Raw genomic sequence first — 24993 nt, 5'->3', positions numbered from 1 at the left:
ATGTAAGCGTGCTGTTTTTCCGTCCTATGCTGGTGTTATGCCTGAAACGCTCCCATCAGTAGCATATTTGTGAGGAAATCTTTAAATGTTGAGACAATTTTCAAGTGATAAATTAGATGAAAGGTTACTTAGAAAAAATATTTCCTCATCAAGTTTAGATGGAAAATGCCTGAAGAATTAATGCGCAACCAGATACTCTTTCCTCTTTAAGAACACATCCCCATTAGACAATATATATATATTTTTAATCTTACATTTTAAGCATTATTTTTAAAAAAGCCTTCAGATGGAGAACGGCATGCCAGAAAACTAACATCAGCAACGGTGACTAAATGAAAGCCAAACCAATCTCTTAAAAAAAAGGGGGGGGAAATAAAAAATAAAAAATAAAAAAAAAAAAAAAAAGAGAGAAGGTGAATAACAGCCCAGCGAGCGCTGCACAGGGCGCCGGCAGCACCTCCCCCGAGGGACGCACAACTTCTGGGGCACGACACTTCTCCGAGGCACCCACGGCCACGCAGGGCCGGAGCACCGCCACGCCGGCGCAGATGACCCCACGCCCCGCCACAGCCTCATCCAGAAAAAGCCATTAAAAGGGGGGACGCAGGTGACAGTTCGCCCTCCTGGCAGCCTCCGCCGAGAAGCCGGGAGACAGCGGGAGGAATTTCTGCCCCAACTTCGGAAGGGTAAATCCTCCTCCTCCTCCTCCTCCTCGTGACCGGCTACGAGAGGGACCCCAAATCATCCCATTACCGCCCATCTTGAAACCCACCCTACATTTTTAATCTCCTTCTCGCAAAGCGCGGACCCGGGCGCTTCAAAGCCGCTGTGACCCGCCGCGTTTTGTTTCCCGTGGGGCAGTACAGCCACCAACCGGAGTGGGGAAGGGGGGAGGCGGTAAGACGACGACAGGGGAACCGCGGCACGCGCCGCTCCTCCCCGCGCACCCACGGGCGTGATTTTGGAGAAGTTGCGCAGGCAGGAGGAGGAGGAGGAGGAGGAGGAGGGGAGGTGGCGGCGGGGGGGAGGGTTGGCGGTTCTCGCCCGTGCGGTCGCAGTCTCGCCCCGTCCCTCTCCCCGCCTCGGTCCTGCGCGCCCCCCCACCGCCGCAGCCCCACCGCCGGGACAACCCGCACAAAGCCGCCGCCGCCGCCGCCGCCGCCGGGGTCTCGCTGCGCCCGCTCGGCGCCACCAGAAACAATAGTCACGGGCCGAAGCGGGGGGACCGCGGAACCGCCGCCGCCCTCCCCACGGTAACCGCAGAGCCCGGCCTCGGGTGGGAAGAAGAGGGGTGTGTGTGTGTATGGAGGGAAGGGGTGTGTGTGGTGGGGGGGGGGATTCCCGCAAAACGCCACCGCCCCGGCCAACCTGTCACCGCTCCGCCCGCCCGGGGTTGTCGGTGCGCAGCCGCTTCGCGGCACCTACCTCCGGCGGAGGGTGCGGCAGCCCCTAGCTGGGCTCCATGGGGGCCGCAGCCGCCGCCCGCCTCTGTCAGCCCCGGCCGCCGCCGCCGCCGCCGGGGACGCGCCGCCCTGCCCTGCCCGGTACCGCGTCCCGCTCCCCCCCGCGCCGGGCGGGGCGGGGCGGGGCGAGCGACGAGGGGGCGGGGACGTCCCGCCCTTGGCCCCGCCCCCCCCGCGCCGCTCGCCCCGCCCCGCCCCCGCGCCCCCACGGAGCCGGCGTGCGTGGGGCAGGGACCGCGGAGGGTCCCGCGTGCCCGCCGCGGACCCTGTGGGAACCAGCCCGGCGCCCGGGAGGATGCTGCGGCGGGCAGCGTCATCCCCGCTAATAAATCTCATGGATTTTTTGCTCCCTGCTTGCTTGAAGTTTTGACCTTGTCTTCTCTGCCGCTATCTCGGATTGATTTCTAATTTCCTACTTCTTGTTATTCCCTCCCCCCTTTCCCTTCTTTTTATTTATTTTTTTTTTCCCTGTCTTTTTCACCCTTGATCTCCCTTGTCCCCATTCCCCCTTAAGACTGAATATCCCAAGCCCCTTAACCGTGGACTCTGGGCTTTAAAATGGTTTTGTCGAGGGCAAAAGAGTTTTTCATAGGTTTCAAATCGCTCTTAGTGTCAGCAGCAGCTTATTGGAAGGCGTGGTGCACTACACTAAATCCGTGGCTAGTATTACATAATATGCCCTCAAATGTACATAAAAGATGATTGTAATTCCATCTGGATTTCTGTTGATATTAGCAAACCGCTCGAGATTTCCTCTTGCAGTTTAATGGGCGTTTCAAAACCTTTGACTGGTGCCGGATCAAACAGATTATGATTTAAGAAAGGGTAAAGCACGCGCACTCATGACATTGTAGGAATTAGGGAAAGAAGAAAAAAAATACTTAGTAGGTCATCTGCCTAATCCATCTTCCAAAAGAGAGCAGGAATGTCCCCCATAGGATAATTTATGGGCATTTGTCTAGTTTTCTTTCAAATGCTCCAAATATGTGGCTTCCTCATTGCCCATAGGAATTTAGGTCAAGCTGCCTGAGAGTGAATTTTGTAGCATCTCGGGATTTAACATCCACTCCTGTTATTCCAAGTTGGTTGTGTTTTGTTTCTGGTTTTGTTTTGTTTTGTTTTCCGCAAACAGCACAACTGCACAGTTGCAGTTGGTTATTTCTTTCTTACCCACCAGCACAGAAGGATTTTGGCCATCACTCTCCCCAGGTTGAGAGACCAAGGATGAGCACAGCTGGGAAAATGTCAGCTCTGTGCTCGCTGTGGCCAAAAGAGTGAATCAAATGTCAGGACTTGTTAGGAGAGCAATGGAGAGAAAAACAGATTTTACACCAGTCTGTAAATCCGTGGTGCACCTGCACCCTGAATGCTTCTCAAAAAGGGCACGGTAGAGATGGAAAAGGCTCGGAGGAGGCTAGCAGTGATGATCTGTGGTTTGTAATGGCTTTCCAGTCAGGTACGTGCAGCCTGGCAAGAGGTGCCTGTGGGGAGATGTGGCAGAGGTTCCTCAACTCTCGAGCGGCACGGAGAGAGCGAGCAGGGGCTGCTGGCCCTGACTGCCAGCACAAGAAGCAGAGACCATTAAATGAAGGTAGCTGGTGGCTGCTCCGCCTGACTGTACGGAGGTGATTCCTCATGCAAACACAACTGTGGAGCCCCTTGCCATCTGACAGCAGGCAGTCGATGTCGTTTTGAGAGGAGAATGGAGGAACTTACAGAAGAGAAATCCACAGAGGGCGGCCAAATCACAGCTGGCTCAGAAAGGTCCCTCCACCACAAATGGTTCACGACTCGACTTGCTCTGTTCTTGCACTCTCCCCCAGGTGCCCGTTGATAGCCACTGTTTACCTGCCAGCAGTGAATACACCGCTCAGTTTTAATGTCACATCTAGGTTAATTTTGTGCTGCCCACGGCTTTCCCAACACCTGTATTGCATAGAATTGAATACTAAGAGAGATGAGGGGCTTCCTGGAAGGTATCAGGACAGTAAGGCGGAGGAGTGTTGTAAGCAAGCAGAGAGGCAACTGGGAATGCTGTCAGCCAAGTGGGCTGCTTGGGACGGTAGTCAGCAATGTGAGGAGGAGGTGGTCCCTCAAATGTGCAGTAGAAAAACTGGTTTTAAACTGTTGTGTTTAAGAGTGGAAAAAGGTTCCACTTTGGAAGAATGGAGGGGTTAGTGTTTCAAGACTGTCAGCTGTCACACGAGTACTTGGATTATGTTACTACCTTTCTGTCAAGAACTGGAGGGGTTGTTGTCAAACATATTCATTAAGGCAGGTGTGGACTGTGTGACATCGTGTGTGGAATGGAATATGTACAGGTATGAAATCATGAGCCTGCTGTTTGACACTCTTGGGAAGGAGCGGAGAGGATGGCGTTGGTGCTGATGTCATAAGCTCTCAATAGTGTAAATCTGTTATTCAAAATGTAGTTTTTGAAGAAGATGTCTGCTCGTTTTGGTGGGAGAGTGGCAATGCTGTACCAACACATGGCACGGAAGCATCCAAGCCCACTGGAAGAACAATCATTATGCAATGAGTCAGCGAAGAGAAAGAAACACTGTTTGCAAAGAAGTTTCTCTCACCCTTATAAAATATGACAGAAATAATCAAATCTAGCTGTGACCTGGGCACAGTGACCTTAATTTAAAATCAATCAAAAATCCCTCTGTCAATAGCAGCTGATCGCCCTGTTCACATCTCAGACTGATACTCTCCCAGGCTGTTACACAAGTGGGTAAACATTATGTCGTCTTCTTGTCTACCCTCTTCCTCCATGCCTTTGAAGCTGAGATAGCATGGCCTCAAATACTTCTCTGTGTTTCTGACAGAGGAATTTTTTTCTGTGCATTGGTTTATATGGCTATAAGTATAAATTATAGTTATATGAGGACAGGCTGAGAGAGTTGGGTTGTTCAGGCTGGAGAAGAGAAGACTCCAGGGAGACCTTATAGCGGCCTTCCAGTACTTAAAGGGGGCCTACAGGGAAGATGGGGAGGGACTCTTCATCACGGAGTGTAGGGATAGGGTGAGGGGTAACGGTTTTAAACTGAGAGAGGTTAGGTTCAGATTAGATATAAGGAAGAAATTATTTGCTGTGGGGGTGGTGAGGCGCTGGCACAGGTTGCCCAGAGCAGCTGTGGCTGCCCCCTCCCTGGAAGGGTTCAAGGCCAGGCTGGACGGGGCTTTGGGCAACCTGGGCTGGTGGGAGGTGTCCCTGCCTGTGGCAGGGGGGGTTGGAACCAGATGATCTTTAAGGCCCCTTCCAACCCAAACCATCCTGTGATTCTATAAAGCTGTATAAATATGCCTCAGCATGGCTGCTTTATCCATGTATCTTCTCCAGAATTTACCAGTTCAATAGTTTGTATCTTGGTACAAAGCCAGGAGAAAAACTTGCTCTGGTGAGGTGTGTTGACACGCAGGAGGCAAACTACAGCAAAAATTAAAATGCAGGAGCCCAAATTATGTATATGAGTGACCTTAGTCAAGTGATTTGTGGACATAATCCTTTATGGGACTGATCCTATATACTGTTTCCACAGTGTTTATGCAGGAAAACATATTCAGGTAGATCAGGATAGTCACCATTTGCCTGTCAGGTTGCTCCACCTCCACCTGAGTCTCAACATGTATTCAGGCATGTGGCACTTCTGAACTCCCATATAAGCTTTGTTCTTAAGTCGGGTGGCTAAGATAACTATAAAGAGAGGATTTGCATAAACTTTATGTCTTGCCTGTGCTGATAAGCATACCAAGGGGCTGTTACTTTTTCCTTTTGCGAAGCATGTAAAACAGTCGGCAGTATCATTCATCTTGCCCTGTTACTTGATCTTGTAGAAACACTTTGATCCTGTGACAATACTATACAGTAGCAAAATTAATGCTGCCAGGTGTGATTATTAACATAGCAATCCAGGATGCATTGCAAGCTTTAAATTGTAATCACAAACTCTATACAAGCACCCACACTACAAATGCTGGGTGGGGAGAACTGACAGACGGTCGCATACACACTACCTGTTGCGAACTTTCGGTGCACAGCAACAGTGCTCATCACACCTAAAATGGGGGTTCTGAGCAGATGCAAGATTTGTAGTGACAGAATTAATTTTCAGCTTTTCCTCTAATAATATATAGGCAGTAGAAAGTCTGTGGCAAGTCTGAATTGAGTACTAAGCAGCTTTAAAATTGTTTAAGGCATTATCTATTATAAGGAAGTTTATAAAGCTCCATCTCCATTATTTGAGTTTTCACAAGGTCATAATCCACTTGACCCTCATGGTTTATTTCATCACTATTGTCCCTCAGAGGAATTATAACCTTTACCATTACCACTTGCTAAATATATCAAGAGGTTTTAGTGATATTATCATAAATCACCAAGCTCAGCTTTGTTGCTTGTAGTGTGACCATAGTACCTACTGATTTTTGATGCAGTGATTGTCAGCCTGATCTGGTTGTATTTTTAAAAGTACTTTATAATAAGGGCAGATGCTAACAGATATGAATGTATTTTGGCTTTTCTTTCATGATTAAAATTTTTTTTTTCTGAGATCATCTGAACTTCAAGCGTTGCCTTCTTGGGCAATGTTTCTGAGATCAAACATGAAAAATACGAAGTCAAGGATATTGAAATCAAGCACAGTGATTTCAGGTAATGCCATTCTAAAATTGTTTCTCTTTTCAATTAAATATATGAGTGTTCATTAGAAATCATATCATAATTTGATTATCCTAAAAGCAGTTATTGAGACGAGCAAAGATATCACAGATAAGCCAGGTACATTATTATGTGGCTTTTAAAAAGGATAAGCCACAGGAAAGCTAGTGACAAGTGAGAATTTTGGATAACAGTAATGCATATAATTATGTTGCTTTTTACAGTTCAATATGTTTTCCAGCAGAAAGTGGGTCTTATGTCAGCACCCCAAGAGTTCTTAAAGAGATTTTGCCCTAAAAAAAGATGTGCTTCTAAAGCCAATTTGCAATTGCACTTAAAGAGCAGCTAGGATCAGAAGTTGGCCTCAAAACCATTTTGGCAAGACATACCTTGTTAAACGGCAACTGGGATCCAGTCAAGCTGCTTCTGGCTCCAAGAAGGCTTCACCAGTGCTGTAAATCATGCTTGCTTGGTGGAACTGCTGGGATCCAAAACTGCATGAGATTCTTCTTTGTAGCAGCACCTGCAAAATAAGTTTATCTGTCTGACATGATATTGTGGGGCAGGTCTGGGCATACAATACCATTTCAGCTGATATACGGCAAAACACCTTGAGCCAAAAATATCTCATCTGATGAAAACCTGGAACTCTGTCTTTGGGGAAGAAGAGGAGGAATTGTCTGTCTTTAATCTACAGACCTTTCCACTGTGGCAGATGGGGGTATAGGGGTGCACTTCAGCACCCGCCATCTCCCCATCACCCACAGGCTTGCATGTCTATGGTGTATTAATTTACATCTGAGCTAGTCACTCTTCAACCTTTATGGTCAGCGGAGAGAAATAGGCACTTTTAGGATGCAATTCATTTGACCTTTCTTAGACATCTACTTTAGGAAGAGATAAATCACTCCTGCAAGTGTCTGTGTTTCTCTGTTGACCGCAAAAGGACCAGATAGCAATTAGTTCAGAGGCAGGTGTCTATACTGCAGGCTGCCTACGTGCAATTAGGGGAATCCTAAACCGATTTTTCTACAATGCTGCTCTCACAATGGGTGTTGAAGTGCTTTATAAAGATTTTTATTTCCATATCATGAGTATATAAAATAACATTTTTCTTCTTCTTCTACAGTCTTTATTTTTGAGAAGCACTATGTTATCAGGGTCTGCATGTTGTGTCGGAGTTGATCATGTTGGTGCTCTGTTCAGAATTGTTTTCAGCTGCCTACTGAGAAATTGGCAATTTTTGCACTATTTCTCCCTGTGATTTTCACCAAATACTTGTCTGATTTAATGTAAAGGTGGAAGAAGGGCATATTTTACACCAATGAAATGAATATAGCATTAGAAACATCTCTCGTCACTGTATATGACTAGAAAGCAAAGAATAATACACACATATTTTTGGTTTTATTTGATCACAGGGCAAGATTTTAAATACTATTAGTAATGAAAAATCTACGGCAGTGAGAGTCACTGTACTGCCACAAGCTCGCTGAGCCCATGTACAGTACATCTCAGTAAAGGCCCAAGGCTCAGATGCCTATCTCAATGTTCTTGTATTCCCAACAAGCAGTGAATAATGCATTAGTTTTGCTTCAAGCATCCTATTTTGAATATGGTTTAGCCAGAATTATTGGCTTTCATGTAGTATATATTGTTAACAGAGGTCATGCTCTGTGCCCATCTAGTGCTGTCTCCAGAAGTGCCCTGGTTCAGCATGCAGAAAGGTTTCACTGGAAATTCTCCTTGTTGGTTGTCACCATGGGGTCCCCCCAAGATTTCCATATTACAGGGCCAGATCCAGCTGGATTCAGTGGAAATGTCCTTTCAAACACCATGAGTCTTTGGCGCATGCCTGAAATATTTAGCAAAGCAGGAGCAGGGAACCTTTTATCCTACACTGACCTGGGAGGACTCCTACTCTCTGTCCTGATACTTCTCTGTGGAGACCAGCTCTGAGACTGTCCGTCCCTTTGCCCAGGCACCCTGATGCATGGGTGCTGAGCTGCATTGAGAACATCTGAAGCCATGTAATAATGTGTAACCCCCTGGAGCTGTCCTGCACTTGGCCAAGGTGAGGATAGCCTGAAGAGAGCCTTTTGTAAACCTTCAGGTCTTCACAGGGGCCACCAGCACCCCAGTACTGATGATGGCCTTAGTCACCTGCTGAGCAGGAACTTGTCTGAGAAAGGAGTTGCACGGCTGAGTCCTGGGGTGAGGCCGTTTCTCTTGGTCGCTGTAAAGCTGCACCACTCTCTTTCAGCATCCCTGGTGGTCTAAAAAGGGAATGAGCTTGCAAAGGGTTATAAAGAGAGCATTATTTAAGATAAAGGGTATCATTTGCAAAAGAGTAGGCGTTTACACACATACATGTACACACACACACACACACACACACACACACACACATCCCTTATTTAAGCTTCCACAGCTACCCTTGGTGCAATGCAGCCAGCTGTTAAATCCGAAATAGCAACAAACGCACATCATACGCCCTCTGGATTACCATTTGAAAGGGACAGTTCCTTGGGAGGATGGGAATTTGACAGGATATGAATATGTCTGAGACTCTATTAGGCACTAATTCAGCAGGACTGGCTGAATGAGATGAAGAAGCAATGAGGAGGAGAGAATCTCTTCAAATTTGAGCTGATTGGTAATTTTGATGAAAGCCCTTTAGTCTCATTCAGTGGCTGTTAATTACTTCTGGAAATTAACATTTATTTTTCTCTTCAGGAAATGTTGTTCGCCTGCCAATATTGAAAGATTAATTAAATTCTTCCATGGATTAAGGTGAGAGTAGGGTCCTTGTGGTCAGTGCACATTTTGGCTGTGGAGGTAGGGATATCATGACAAATAGCCCTGTTGAAAAGAGCAGTCTAGCTCTCTCCTCTTGTGTTTTTGTACTTCTGTGTGTCCTTGTACTTCTGAGGTGAGGCTGGCCTGCCAGGTGCTTTCAGTGGGGAAGTCTAGGTGTGGGAGAGCTGTGAAAGAGAGAAGGGAAAGGATAGTGATGACTACAGTTAAACATCTTGGAAGCAAGTTGGGGGAAGCCTTGTGCTCCAGCAAGGAGAAATAATTAATAATTTGGGACGAAGGTGTCTCTGCTTAAATCAAATGGAAACCCTCAGCTTTGACCCATCTATACAGAGTATCACAAAAGTTAACTGATTAAAAAAAGTGTTAACTTGAACCTCACATTCATAAGCTCTTCATAAACACGACAGCTTCTCTTACCAGTTCTCATTTATTTGATCTTGACTCAGCTTCAAAAGCTGCTTTTGTCAGCACTAATGATGGCCCTTCCACTGCTCAAGAGTTTATTTCCAGTATCCACTATTATGTCATTCACTCCTGATGTGCAGAAGGAAAAAAAAAAAAAAAGAAAAAAAAGAGATAGAAATGTCCTAGGGAAACTCCTGTACATACATTGTTGGTATGGGCATTTGACTGAGTTCCTGATTTATAGCTGTCAAACAAGTATCTGGGCCTAGTGGCTAAAAATCAGGCAACATCATAAAAGGAAAGGAATGCCTTGATTTTTTTTATCTTTTTTTGTTTCTGAAAGGAAGTCCTTGCATTAAGTTTTAATGATAGATTAAATAGATGGAAAGTCACTTGGAAGCCCAGCGGGCAGGGAGATTTCAGGCTGCCTCTGTTATGCTCGCAGGGAGGAAATGAGGCAGCTGAGAAGAAGCTCAGCATCAGGAAGGAGGCAGACAGGTCAAACGGACAGACTTTCCAAAAGCAACGTAGCTGAGAGCAAACAAGCAGCTGCAGTCAATCAAAACCAGCAGGGCAGCCAGCTCCAGAGCTTGCTCCTGGTCCGCAGCGCAAACGAAACCGCCCCGTGGGGAGCCACTCTTGTCCTCCCGGCTTCCATGCAGCACCGGCACGCCGGCATCGCCGAGGGATCTGGCCAGGAGTGTGACAGCTGGACAGGGAGAAGGATGCCAGTCTGCACACCGGCCTTCCCGCCTGCAAAAGCCTCCGCCCAACACACACACGCACATCCAGCCCCCGGCACGGCTCATCCGGGTGCTGCACTGGGGATCTCAGAGAGGGGATGTCCAGGAAAACCAAGAGCTTGGGGTCTGGTCCTGGTCTCAGGCTGGAATGTTCTTCACACATCTGCCAGGATCAGCAACAGGCCAACGCAGCAATGAAAAATGCAACCCTTGCTGACTTGACTTGCTCTGATCAGAGGGAATTCTGCCTGACAGAGGCATGGGATACTGTCCTGTAGGTTTAGCTGGCAGCAGCGTGGAAAGGTTGAAGGGTTACACTTTGAAGGCTCTGTTACGGGTGAGAGCCAAGTCCGTTTTGTCTGTTCACAGTTTCCTATGTGTAGTGAAGAGGAAATAATACCTTGGCCCACTGGCAAATCTCAGACAGGTTACAGATTTTGCCTCTAGTCTACTTTACAGCGTGCTTTGAGATCAACATGGGAAAGCACAGCAAGCCACCAGTGTTTGCTGAATTTTGCATAAACTATAATGTAAGAGGTCGCTGCCAGCCAATGGCAGCATCTTTTGCTTGCAATGAATTTGGAGATTAGTAACTTAGAATCTGTTCAGCTGAATCTGTGCCAGGAAGGAGCATTGGAAATTATGAAGATGGGCAGCAAGAAGCAAGCAAAAATGATACGAACAGAGAAGATTGAATGGAAATGAGTTAGAAGCTTGCATAGGGCACATCTGTTCAGTGGCCAGTCTGTAAAACCAAACAGAAAGAGGATTTTTCTACAGGGTCTAACCAGCCTAGACCCCTTTTTGTAGCTTTTAAATAATGTCACGGGTGGAACAAATATATCATTTCCAAAGAAAAACATGGAAAGTCTCAGTTATGTTCTTATGAATGTTTTCTATTGCTTTCCCAGCTAAATCTGTTTACCAAGTTGGACTCAATTCTGCAAATTGCTTCTTCAAAACTACATTTTTTGACAAATTCATTATTTGCCAAAGACATGCTGCCAGCTTTAATTTTAAAAAAAAAAAAAAAAAAAAAAAAACCAACACAAAACAAAAAACCCAAAATTCAATGGACTGGAAGGAGTCCAGTAGGCTTTGGTTCAGGCCTTGTAAAGAAGCAAAGAAACATTTTCTGCATGCTTTAGGAGAGCATATGACTCCTTGGTCCTCCACAGTCTCTGCGTAGAAGAAGGTATCTAAACACATGGAGAAATATCTACTTAGATTTATTTCATCTTCAGTTAAGAAGGCAAGCTTCAGTCTCTGGCACTGATGTCAGGCTGTCATGATTATAGTCACAAAACCTTTTTTCTCCATATGGCACACAATTCCAAGTGACCCACAGTACATTAAAAGATAAGTAAATAACTCCATGAACAAAAGAAATTAATGCACATAAGCGAAATACAGAATACCAAGGCTACCTGAAGTAATTCTTATTTGAACTTGCTTTTAGCTTGTCTGCCTTCAACTAATCATATTATAGCAAATAGGAACATAAAGGTGCTATGATAACAGCTCTCATGGTGAATGTGGTTTTCAGGCTGATGAAGCTAAAATGCAGTGTTTGAAGTCTAATGGCAAGAGAGGGAGAAAAGACCTATTAGACATGTTAGATGAGCAGAGTATCCACTTCCTAAAAAATACTGTCTTGAACAGTGTCTTCTGGGATAGAAAGAAACAGAGATATACACATATATACATGCAATAGAAAGAAAGATATATAAATATACACAAATGTATATGTGCATATCAATGCTTGCACTGAAGAAATGGTTCAGAACTGAGTCGGAGATGCACATGCACATGTTTTTATGTATACTTCTTGCTGCAACTTTCTTTTCACTCTCTAGAAGATCTCACCATGTTATTTTCCCACTAAGTTTGCAATATTACCTGCCCTTAAAACAGCTGCCATACTGTCTTCCTACAAAGCTCAGAGAGTGTTGGCCTGCTCTGGTTGCTGGGATTTTGTGACAGCTCCTGCAAGAGCAGCCAGTGCTTGAGTAATATTCACAGCCTGGCACCCCGTGTCATCGTGATTCCAACAAGACATTATTTTATGATGCAAACGCACTCTGACCTCCATAGCGTGCAATATATCAAATGTGTAATGTATGCAAAAATGATCCCAGTAAGGGACGAGGTAAATAAATTTGTTATGATTCTAATGCTATGCATTTTAAATGTCACTTTTGCTGAGTAATTAGGGTCTGAAGAGAGTGACCTTTGCACAGTGTCCAAATTGTCCTGAGGCATGGTGCTTCTCCATCCATTTATTGCTGCCTTATGTGATAAAGTGTAGCTGGTACAATCTAAGTCCATCATTTGTGGTGGGGATCTTTCTGACCAAGACACACAATAAAAGGCAGTGCAAATGTTTTGCCACAGGAACGCTATGTGAAAGTCAAGGGATATATTGTTTATTGACATGCACTGGCCCAGTTGAGCAGAGACAAATACGCTGCTGCCCAACAACCACTCACAGCTGAAACAGCTTTGCTTGTAAGCACGGTGCCGCCCGCTACGCTCCACGTAGTGGGGAACCCAGTTGCCACCGGGAGCAATCAGTTCTGCAGCTCCTCCTGCCCACTTCTCTTGGCAGGTTGCAAAGGGCTGGGCCTGTGACCCCAGCACACACGTGTGCCCTCCCAACACGCACACACACAGACGTGGGCTGGGGGTCTCTGCCTGGACAGCAGAGGACAAAGGGGACCTAATCTCAGTCCATAGTGTGGAATGCTGCCCTTCCCCTTGCTTCCCAGGTGAGCAGCGTGGTATTGAGTCAAGCCAGGGGAGATGGGCCATGTTGTCCATCTGGGCATGGGAACACCGTCTTCTCCTTACCCATCCCTGCTGCTGGATTCTGCTACAAGCCCAACAGCTTCCAGACCACCATCTGTTCTCAGGTGTACCCACCCTCTGAATCAGGTTTAAGATATTTTATCGACTCAGTCAACCAAGAAGAGAGTTTTTAACTAGTGAAGTGGGGCCCCGCTAGTCTCTCATTACCGACAGCAGTTTCAAAGGCAGTCTGTTAGGCAGAGGAGTGACCCGCGGGGTAAGGCAGCCCCTCTGCTGTAGCTGCAGTGGCAAAGGGGAGGCAAAGCTATAGGCATCTGCCTTCCCCCTCCTGTGCATCCACTGGTGGTGCTGACAGTTCCTGTATGGGAACTATCTACATCTCAGGTCTAAGGCTATAAAGTATTGTCTTTACAGCTGAGGCATTTTAGTATGTGGTAAAATGTAATTGCAAGTAGAAAATATTAAAATACAGTACTCTGTTTTGGCAAGGAAGAACATTGCAGTAATGTAGTAATGGGCAAGGTCTACCTTCCAACTGTGCCTTTATAAGTGCTGCCATAAATACTGGACATTGTGTGGCATCTGTTAGTTCATAAACAGTGTGGTGCATCACCAAAAAGAGCAATGGCCTATACAGAACCATTTTTTCCCCTCTTCAGTATTTTTCCTTCAGTATTTGTAACAAGTCAGTGTTCATAAAAGCTGAGTCTCTGGTGCAGACTGCTGGAGTTGCCCACTAGTCTGACAGCAGGTGGTAAGGGTGGCAAGAGGGCCAATGGCCCCGTTTTGTCAAGGAAGCCGCTCTTCAAGCTGGAAGGCCAACCCTAACAAAGGATGTTCAGACAACCTCTGTATCTAATCCATTCTTGGTTTTATTGCTAGCAAGGCTGTCAAGCATTGGGCAGATGGCTAATATTTTCTTTCACTATCAGTCTCTGTTGGATTCAGACCAATGATGTAAATACAAACAGGTCTGGCTCTCAGTCACCAAAGCTTCCTGCCATCATCCCTCCTCGAGAGGTGTTATTTAAATGAACTAGGGAAGTGGGCATCAGTGAGTAAAACAAATCAGTTTGCCACACAAACTGGAGAACTGATCTCTTGAACCAAGTACTCGATTTTGCCATTGCTAGTTTGCATCCAAGGGGATTAATTTCTGTGTTTACTATGTGCCTGGTGTTCGGTGGCTTTGCAGGACGAGAGAGGTGTTGGAGTATTTAGGGCAGTGTGTGTTTTAGGCCATCTGGCATGTTTGAGCCACATATGGAGCTCCCGCAACATTGAAATATTGAACGACTGAAGCCCAAACCTGGTGGTCTGCCCAAGTCTAGCTGTATTTCCATGATGTGAGTCCATCTCTGGGGTTGATTCCAGTGAATCCGGGGAAAATTCAAATAATCGATTAACAACCTAATAGCGGTTTGTGCTGCTTCTTTCCAGTGTGCCCATATGTGCGATTTACTGCCACTAGTTCTGCGTTGTCCTTGCATTCCCAGGCTCTGATGCATTCAGCATGCTACCATGGGGCATTAAAGCCTGGTACAGCCCAGGTAAGGGTAAATGTATGAAGGTGCCTAAGCCTGCTTCCCCATGAGGAAGAGTCACTTGTGTGACACTACAATTCATGTCCTCCTTACCTGACCTGCTCACGTGGTGTTAGCAGGAGAGAGACTGGTCTTACTACTGGCAAAAACCCATCACGGAGCAGCACTTATGACTCCACACCAGCTGAGGAACTGGTCCTAGAGGGACACCAGCCCCTGACACCATCCCATCCAGGGCACAGCATATTTTCAGTGCAGCATCCCCCCTCCTGGTACCTCGCCTCCCTCATCACATGCTCTTCCACACCTCATGGCTGATCTTTCCTGAGCCGCAGCCCCACCAGTAGCAAGCTTGACCTTTTTGGGTCTGCTCTTGCAATGGCAAAGCATATACCATTGTGGTCCACCAGACATTGAGAGTCTATGCCAGAAGCCCTGCTGAGGTTTTTTCTACTCACGAAGTAGAAAAAGGGAATATAACGCTGCAGATGAGGAGTATTTTAAGTCCAAAAAATGGCACTTTCAAGTCTTAACTCTTTAAAATCTCAGCTTCTGGTAAATATCCCATTCCATAGTGGAGACACCCCATGGCATCTTCATTCCCATCTGGGAGGGAGACCTTAAGTCAAAGAATTATGTAGCATTAATAGGAGAAACAGCTCCTCTAATCTCCAGCAGCATGTTCCATCTCAGGAACATTTGCAGGTAAGCAGCAGTCCTATACATCATTGGAGAAGTATTTAGTTTTGATGTCTTTTTAAAGCTTTTTTCTTTGTATTTTTACAGTGTCACATGTCTTGGGTTTTTCCTTTTGGGTTGGTTGGTTGGTTTGCTATACCAAATGGTAGTGCACAGGGATGGAACGGTGCTGGCATTATTCTGGCTCTTAGTACATCTGAAGCCAGAATGCACCTGTTGTAGAGCAATGGCTTTAGATGGGGGGGGGGAGGGGGGGGGGAATCAAACATCTACAGATTTCTGGATCGTGCATTAAAAATGATTCTGAAATATTATCATGGATCAATTTAATGCTGTCATAGACAGCCTGTGTTTCAATGATCACTGAAAAGAGAAAGGAATAGTTCATAGGGTGTAAATGAACAAGGAGACTGCTAAAAAGAAAGCATGCAAATTATAGGGAGAGATATTCAATACTCTTGTTTAAAATATTGCATCTAGAAAGTGAGTCTAGTCTGGATGAGGGGCATGTTCTCCTGCAATTCTGCAAGGATACCCATATTTTACATTTACAGTGTTCTGGGGAATATCTGGAATTCAGCCTATGCTGCCTTTCAGAGGTAAAATAAACAGAGGCAAAATAAACAGAGTGAATACAATTAAACAAGGTTAACTTACATCTAGACTTCTGAGAGCCTGCTATTTGCTTCATTCTTTAATCAGAAATTTCTAAAAGCATAGGCTTTTTAAAAAAAAGCCAGACAGAGAATCCTTCTTCCCCCCTCTGGTGATTTTTCTCAACCACTTGCGCTTTCGCTGTGCTGCTGGAATAGCTGGGAGACAATTGGAGGTTATTTTTAGACTGACTCACTCTGTAAAGCTGACATTTGTAGGTTAGGCATACCAGTTGCCGACTGCTTCTTCTTCTCCATCTTCCTTAAATATTCTCCTTCTAAACAGTTGGACATCCCCCCTTCTCCTTCCCCAGTCTTTCCCCATAAGTATCAAAGTACTAAATCCACATTGTGTCTGTCAACATTTTCAGTCAAGCTGAGTTAAAAGCATCATTTAAGAGGCACAGTTGGCTCATGTCCTCTCACGTAGCTGGAAAACCCCAATGCGACGCGGTGTTTCTGCACCTTAGATCCGCTCCTAATGGAGCACAACACACTCAGCAACCCTTTAAAGCACACAGGAGAACCAGCCCACGGTCTGGGATACATGTACGGAGGGTCCCTGTGAGGACCACACCAGCAGATTGCTGTGTGCTTGCTGCCCCCTCTGAGAAAACAGGCACCGAGAAGAACTTGGCTGCCCATAGCCCATGTCCCCCCAGAGAAAGGGATGCCCAGGAGCACCGCGCAATGTGACCTGCATTTCTAGGGCTTGCCTTTTGACATTCTTGTCTGCTGAAGGTGGAGAAAACAGCTATGTTAAAAAGTAATTTTACCAGTAAAATTGCTGGTGTGTCCTGCCTCTGGGGAGTTACCCGAGCGTAGGTGTGGTGAGGGATGTTGCAAAGGAGGCAGGAATGTACGGCACCCCATGGGCAGCAGCCTGTGGGGGCCAGGGTGCAAATCCCTGGGACAGATTTGGCTGCTGGCTCAGGGAGCTGGAGAAGTCCTGGTGTATAACAGACTCCACACTGCAGTTATTCATCTCTCTTAAGCCTTAGCATTTAGCAGCATGGGGGATTTAAGTCACTGAGCTTTCAACTCTGAACTCTCTCAATCTGCTGGAGTTTACGGAAACACAGAGACCTTCTAAAACCAACGAGGAAAGATGGTTGCTAAAATCAGAATTCAACAGCAGATTACATTATGAAACTGCCATTAACCTACTCTATATTATAATCTCAAATCCTTCTAATATACAGCAGTACAAACATTATTTTCCACTTTAAATTAAGGCTGAACAGAAATCCTTTTTCCAGTCAACCTCTTTCTTTTCCTGGTGCTTTTGGGGGACTTATTTTAAAATGAAGATCTTCATGCAAATTGCAGCCTAAATAAGTCCAGGCACATAATCTTTTAGGGCAAAATCCATTTTTTTCCAGTAGAGACCACATGTGGGCCCCGTGCCATGTAAAATCTAGTGTTCAGTCTAGTGAAATCCATCCTCAGCCACCGCATGAAGACAGAGCCCTGCTGTCCTGCTCAGTGCAATACTCCTACTGGGGTTTATGAGCACAGGGTTGATCTCTACAACACTCATGCCAAGTTACCAGGACCATATCACCCTTTTCTGCCCTGATAATGCATGTTCCCACCATGGTACATTTAGGACAACGCCAAAATCTTCCTGCAAAGAGCTAAGTGGGGGGAGACAAAACGCACTGCTGCTGAACCTGCGCCTCCTTCCTTGTAGCCCAACTGCATGGGGTGGCTGGGAAACTCTTGGCTGATACTTTACACCAGCATCACCCACATGTAACATGGAACTGGATTGCTTTACCAAAAACAAGTGCTACTCTCATCCCACCAAAGAGGGAAGCTGGAGTGTGATCAAAAAGAGAGTGGCTGGAGGTAGGGCTGCTGGGAGACCAGAACAGCTCAGGGAAGGACATCGTCAAAGTTTAAGTAGTCTTTGGAGGGAGGCACTGCTGAGTGGCATGACCAAATAGAGGAACAGACAACAACCTAAAGCAAAGCAAAAACCCCCACCAGATTCTTCTTTTCTTAGTTCTGTACCTTCTGCTGGAATGAGGTCAAATGAAAAATGTTATTAGACTCTCTCTGTTTTAATGAGATTTCAGTAGTCCCAGCAATGTAGCACTCTTGGTTGACATAGGGGAGCACACTGTGAGAGAAGCAGTGCATTACCCAGGTCACTTGGTGTATCTTGGTTCATGATTGTAGAAGCTCAAAGTTGTTGTATCTCTGCCATTTTGGAGATATTCCATCTCAGGAAACAGCACTGTGCTGAAGTCTGGGACCATCTCCTGCTATTGTATACACTGGGGGGGAAACCTGAGCCCAGTGGTGGGAGTTATGCTGCCTCTGTTCATTTCTCCAGCAGTAAGCAGGATTGTGCCTGTGTTTAATAAATGTAAACCTGTTATTTTATTTCCCAGAAGTGTTCACTGCAGTGCTATAGACCCCACGAGGGCACAAAAGCATGCACTCCCTACAATAGCAAAATAATATCACAAAGGTCATGTCGGTAAGGCTGCTCTCACCCATCACTACCTCCAGTTGCCCAGAAACAAACCTCCTGGAAATTCAGACCCTAGAAGAAGCTAAATGAAAAAGAAAATTAAGAAATTAAGAAGGAAGGAAATGTGTTAACTAGTTAATTAACTGATTGATGTTACTTTGTTGGTTCTCACCCCACAGTCAGCATCAGTTCAGTAAAATGTGCTTTCAAGAGAAATGATGCTAATTAAATACATGACAGAGTAGCCCAGGTAATAATTAGCAAGGGATAAAGTGACCATTCATTGGGAATTTTTTTGTCAAGCCTGAGGCTGATTTGTGTTTCTGTTTGTCTGCCTGAACCTTGGGCTACCTAAAAAGATCTTCACTAAAATGAAATGTTCAGATCCCCCTGGTTTAAAAAGCAGTAGAAATCTGAGATACAACCAGCATTCATTTTCTATTATGCAAATATAACTTCACAGTATGACACATCTGTAAGGCTTCATTTGGTTCCCCCCTGGCACAGTAAGCATCTGCAGCTTTAATGCCTTTGATATACTGTTTTTGATTAGATTAAAGATGATATTTATAGTAATTTCAGTAATGTCATTAGCTGTCACTGGAGTATCCTCCAATATTTTGTTTCCTCCATATGTTTTGCAGGAGGGATAATGAAATTTGACTGTTCTGCATCTTGGGTATAATAGCCTTGTTTGGGAGCAGGGTTGCATGGGATCAGTCTCTACTTGTCAAGTGAAAATGGTGACGATCTGGTGGGCTCTGCCAGCTGTGCATGACTAGCCTGCCTTCTGCTCTGCCACTATGTTCTTCCTTCTCCATCCCTCCAGGGATGAGTTCATTTTCCCTGTAGATTGGCTGAAAATGCATTACTTGTCTGTGTGGTCAGGTCAGGAGGAACTGATGGAAAGATGGGCAGATGGGAGGGTAAGACTTATGAAGAGTGACTACAGATCACCAGTATTTTTAGCAGAGAGAGGAAAATCCTGGGGAATATGATGACAAGCAATAAATACCTTCAGTTTAACAGTTTAAACAAAGGTGGGGAATTATTTATGGTAGGACAGTGAGTGTTGGCCAAAGGTCAAGGAAAGGAAAACTTAGTTTAGACTTCTGGGGGGAGAAAGTAGCTGGTATGTAGCACAGTTGCCAAGCCCAGAGGCAGAGACACACCTCTGTGGCCATGTAAGATGAGAAAGACCCCGGGTTGGGGTTACGTGGTGACAACCCTGTGAGTGGGAGAGAAAGCTGGGCATACTACCAAGAGATTTTCTCTTCTCTTTCTGATCCCGAGCCTCATTCTGCAGAGCACAGACACTTGTAACTCTCCAAAGGCACTCCTGCCTGGCTCTATGTAGTTACTTGTGGGAATAAACACTCCAGTGTGGGGACTGTTGCAGCTTCACTCTCTTAAAGTCCCAAATACACCATGTTACTTGAAAGAGTAAGCGTAGCACTGGCATTTCTGGCGAGCAGTGGGCACACTGGAGTTAAATTATTATTGCAGAATTCAGTGTATAAATATTCACTCCCCAAGAGGTGGGGAGTGAAAGTATATGTGCTAGTGACTTTGTTTAAGTAAAATAAGATTGCTTGACTTTGCATTAATCTTTCAGATTTGTTTTGCAGGAAAAAAAAAAAAAGAAAAACAAAACAAAGCAAAAAAACCCTCCACAAATATCCTCCAAGAGCATTTAAAGGGACAAAAAGAAAAGAACATGAAAAATGTATAGATAATTTGGAGTATTGCCCTCAGTGGTGCATTCCCAAATCTTATGTGGTGAAGGTCTCACCCACTGTAACACAGGTGTAAGCAGAGAGGAGATCCAGCCCCGGTGGCGAGGGCTGAGGGGGAGCGAGGGTGAGAGAGTCCCACCAGCCTCCAGAGCATCCCTGTGCCAGGCTCTTGGAGCAGCAGGGATACACACAGCCCGGTGGCCTTCTCTGGTAGGGACTAGAGATGATGGCAGGCACAGGTATCTGGGCACGGCCCCTGAGCCTTCCTGGGGAGGTGCTGCCTTAATCAGTTTAGCACCATGAAAAAAAAAAAAAAAAAAAAAATCATTATCTATAGGAACTTGCTGTGCCCCATGGTTTAAGGTGAGTTTTGTCCCTAACACAAATGGATGAAATCACTGCTGGTTTAAATGGGCATGTCACAAGGCGATATCAACCACATTTGCAGATCCAGCCCTTCAATTCAGCCGAGGTGTTTCTCTGAGCTAAGAGCGATACTCTGGTCATAATAACTTTGTTTTGGTCCTTTTTACCCAAGGAAGAGAATCTTGCCAGGTGACCGTAACACAGGTCCTTCAAGCCAATTGACTTTTTCTGGCTTTATACTAGCTTAAGATGAGAGCAAATGATCGTCTGATCAGTCTAATCACAGCTAGTGAGTCCTTTCAAGCAGCAGTTCCCTTGGGAACAGCATATATTTTGCAATCAAACTGTATTCCACTGCTAGATCTTTATACAAAGGTAAATTGGGCAACCAGCCTCTTTTTTTTTTTTTTTTTTTTTTTTTTAAATGCATTTTGCATTTATGAAAATGTCATTTGAAAATGAAAAATTGAAATCTTTCTTAGAAGCTGCCAAATACAGTTGTTTACTTTTCTGAAAATTGCTCCTTCCTTTCCAATTCTGGTTCAAAAGATATGCAAACCATACTTATATATTTTCATATATAGTCATAGACTTATGAAATACATTCATATCACTGTATTTGAAGATACACTCATATTTTGCCTATAGCTATTACATTAACTTCGTGAATACTTTTATATATCACCAAAATTAATTTGCAGGAGCCATAGTAATCTATCTCTTTATCTAAGCTGCATGTGTCCATCTGCAGCTCTGCCTCCTTTGCTGCTGGTTTCCCCCATGCATTTGTTCTTTTAAACCTCCCAGGCACTTTTTACTCCTTCTTTTATTCATCTTTACCACTGAAACACCTGTCCCAGGCTTGTTCAGGTCTCGTTCACCCTAGTTCAGAAGCTCATTTCCCTGGCTCCCGCACCCCTACCCCAAGCAAGCCTTTTCCTTCAGCTGGCTCAGCCTGGGTGGCGCGGGGCTCTCTGCTCAGGACCTGCCTCACACACCTCAGAAGATGCGCCCACCTCCAACCTGGCCATGGCCACCCTCGGTTGTCCCCCATTCCCATCACACAGAGATATCACGAACTCCTCACGCTGAACATGAGGGATTTGAAAGGAGAAATGTTGATTGTTTTCAGATCCTTCAGTTCTCCGTCCTGATTAACGTCTCATATGGAAGAAGTTTATGTAAAGCTGATGTTCACAGCCTCTGCAATATGCAATATCATTCTCCACCAAACAATTCTTGTCAACACCTATAGTCTGTTTCTTTGTTGGACTCTTGGTGAAAACTGTTGGAACTCATGTTTTAATGTTCCCTCTTCCATTATTTATAATATACTGAGTTACAAGTGACAACTAACCAAAACATAGCTACAGTTCTCGGTAGATCTTTCAATTTTCTGTATACTTTGAGCATGAAGTTTGCTTTTTTTAAAGTACAGGATGCTTAGCCTAACAATCTCAAAATGTAATTAAAGCATAAAATAGGAAAATTTTATAGCTGTCCTCCAGATGTCCTGAAGATTTCCTCTGAGAAAAAAAGATGTAATCTGTTTCCAATGTCCTCATGGCTTTCTTCAAAGTTCACCCTTTTGAGCTGTCAGAATTTACTGTCTGCTGAAGGTACATATTTTCAGGGAGGGTATGGGGATGATCCTTTTAACCTTGTCTGTTATGGCCAACAGAGGCTACAAGCCACTTTCCCAGCCATACAGGACCTTCCCGGCTGCATCAGCCTTGTCTACTATCAGCCACCCTCAGCTTCTCACCCCTCATCGTGTTCCTCATTAGCTGGTGTCACGGGCTGATTTACGACCGTCCCTTCAGCAAGGATACTCCGCGTCTCTCCGTCCTGCTGGGTAGCTCGCAGTGCATGAGGAATACCCAGGCTGATCCCTCTGGAAGATCCCTGTCACCTGCCATCACCCTCCCATCTCCGTTTGAGATGGCACTGTGCCTCCTTCCCACTCCTTTGAGTGGTGGGGCAGTACTGGCCGCCTGCCCCCGACCTTCTTGGCAGACTCACTGGAGGGCCACGGTTTCGGGGTCACCCTTCATTCCCCTACAGCAGGGTAAACCCGAGCCTTTTAGGCAGATTCGGTTGCCTGCCCCAGCGTGGGGTGTGATGCTCCCACCCCAGCCTGCTTGCTGCAGAAGAAGCCGAAGGCTGTGGCTCCGCTCCCACAGCGCAGCAGAGGACTTTTCCAGCCTGTGAGTCATAATGAGAAAACTATCCACAACCAACCTCAACCCCAGCTTGTGCATGCTCCCATCACCTCACACGTTACTTCCACCAGAGCTGCTCAGGATCCAGGATTTTGCCGTTCAGGAATTTGCAGCGCAGGGGGAGGGAGCAGCACTGAGCCCTAGCAGGGAGCGCTGCATCCTGCAGTGCCCCAGAAAATCCAGCTCTCCTCCAAAATAAATTGCAGAGCTGCCAAGACATCATGTTTTGGTGTGTTTAATTTCCTTTTTGTTTTCACTCGTACACCAAAGGGTATTTGTGTATGAAAATGGCAACACAAAAAACAGCAAAATGACCTGAGCTGGAATTGAGTCAAGATAGAAGGTTAAATTTTTTTCTCATCTGCCAACACTGGTATCAACATTACCCCACAAAATATTTAGCCTGCATTTTGCCAGATAACTGCTTGGTCTAAAGGGTATTTTGTATGTTTTTACCCCTAGTTGTTGTTTTTGTTTTGCTTTTTTCTGCGTCCCGAAGAGCATAGATGTGTTTGGGATTATAATAATTTTGGGATGAACGTCTCATCTGCGTGCCATGCTGGGCAACAGCTGGCAGATGAGCGGCTCAGTTTGCACCTCGTGGTCCACGCATGGTGCTGCTGGGACAGGACGGGCAGGATGTACCCAGGGCCTCTGGCTCGGAGTGCACCGACTGAACCTGCAACCTCCCAGCCTCGTTTCGCAATGTCACGTCCAAATCCCCTCTCCCCAGAAAAGCTTGGGGGGCCTACAGGCTTCCCTGGTAATCTCCTGATTGTCCAAAATCACGCTGTGGGGCTGGGGGCTGCAGCAAGCCACTTGTGCCTGGGCAGGCTTTGGCTAATTCTAGAGTTAACCTTTTTGCTTGGGCATCCTCATCTTCAAATTGAGGAACAACACCACACTTCAGAGGGGTGGTAGGGTAAGGATTAACTGCGATGCCACTTTGAAGCACTATATACATGCCAAATATTATAATCATCCTAAATGTGAGGCCAGGATAATCCATGTATTTTTGCAGCCCCAGAATCCTATTTGATTTCATCTGTTTTAATTAACAAATTTAATTTTGCTTTATTAGGGAAAATAGGGATAAAAAAATGGAGGCTACGTATGCTTTATTACAAATTATTGTTATCAGCTGCCCCGCAGGACTCCAGTCGGCACTAAATATGAACAATGGCTAAATTACAGGGGTCAGGGAATGAGCACAATCAAAATGCAAACACTTTTCTTCTACGTGAGACGGGTAGGGAAAAAAAGAAGAGGAAGAATCCTTGGAACCTCCTTGGAGCCACTAGGACTGCGGAGAAGCATACCAAGTAAACTGTAAAACTGATTACTGGGCTCAAAAAGGCTAACATGCAATTTGTGTTCTTTTTATGTAGATTAAATGCATTCACTGCAGCTCATAGAGCTTAGATACTCAGCAGGGATTCGGAGGGCTGGGTATCAGTCAACCACAGCCAGCCACTAAACCACAGGGCAAAATCTGCTATTGTATGTTAGAATAGTCACTTAATCTATCTTAATGGGTGAAAAACCCACGGGACAAATGTATATTAAAATCAGAAAGTTAGTTGTAATGTTTAAGGAAAGCTGTAAATATTTTTTTGAGATAAAACTCTAAAATGTTATTAATGAGTCTGAAATCCTCATGAACATCTCTACATTTAGCTCTTGAAAATGCAGCTGCCCAGCAGTGTCTATTGATGGGGAGGAAACCCAAAGGCATGAGACTCTCACCATAAGGCTGAGCCCGGAATAAACCAGGGAGGAATCAAGCAGGATTTCCTTTGGCCAGCCAAAGGAAATGGTGTCTGATGGGTTTCTGTTGAGCACATGAAACATGCCAAACACGAAAAACTGTGGACGTGGCTACCAGGATATGGGTGCTGACAACAACAGTAGAGCTGCCTTTTGGAAAATTATCCTGATAAAGGTAATTTATTAATTTTTTATTTGGCAGGGGCTACTGTGAGGCCATTCTCCATCTGCAGCAGAGCAGAGAAAGCCCAGCCTTCTGCCTGCCTTCTTTCCAGGACTCAGGGTTATTGGAAACTGAGAAGCAATAACACAACCTAATCCTGTGCTTGAAAAGATTCCTATTTATTTTGCTTACGTCTGGAGTGTCCTCAGCCCCTTCTAGCTTAGATTCCCCTGACAGAAGGTTTTCTCCCGCTCTGCTATTTATATCCTGTTTAAACCTAATTGGGACCGCCTGCCATCATGGCTCAGAAATAATTACTTTGCCATAATTAGCCTTAAATCAGGATTTTTACACCTGTGCTGAGGATGGCTGACCAAAATGCCAACATTCCCACATGTGGGCCCCAAAATGGTGCCATAGGCCAGGACCCCAACCTCCACAAACAGCACACGTGGGTAC

General features: G+C 45.4%; 1 protein-coding gene and 1 long non-coding RNA gene across 3 annotated transcripts in view; one reads left to right on the top strand and one right to left on the bottom strand.

The window, feature by feature from the left end:
• Positions 1–1531, bottom strand: part of RAI2 (retinoic acid induced 2) — a 47719-nt gene extending 46188 nt beyond the window's left edge. For both annotated transcript variants that reach the window (XR_006164951.1, XM_042788764.1), the window contains exon 1: positions 1426–1531. The gene's annotated coding sequence lies outside the window, so the exon portion shown is untranslated. The remainder of the gene's footprint in view (positions 1–1425) is intronic.
• On the top strand, positions 658–22826 carry LOC116965681. Its single transcript, XR_004409552.2, has 2 exons — positions 658–1253; positions 22064–22826. It is a non-coding gene; the product is annotated as an uncharacterized LOC116965681 (long non-coding RNA).
• Positions 22827–24993: the final 2167 nt, after the last annotated feature.

Source organism: Tyto alba, unplaced genomic scaffold (assembly GCF_018691265.1).
Source record: "Tyto alba isolate M040663 unplaced genomic scaffold, T.alba_DEE_v4.0 Super-Scaffold_14, whole genome shotgun sequence".
Lineage (NCBI taxonomy): Eukaryota > Metazoa > Chordata > Aves > Strigiformes > Tytonidae > Tyto > Tyto alba.
This window is presented reverse-complemented; position numbering and strand designations above follow the sequence as displayed.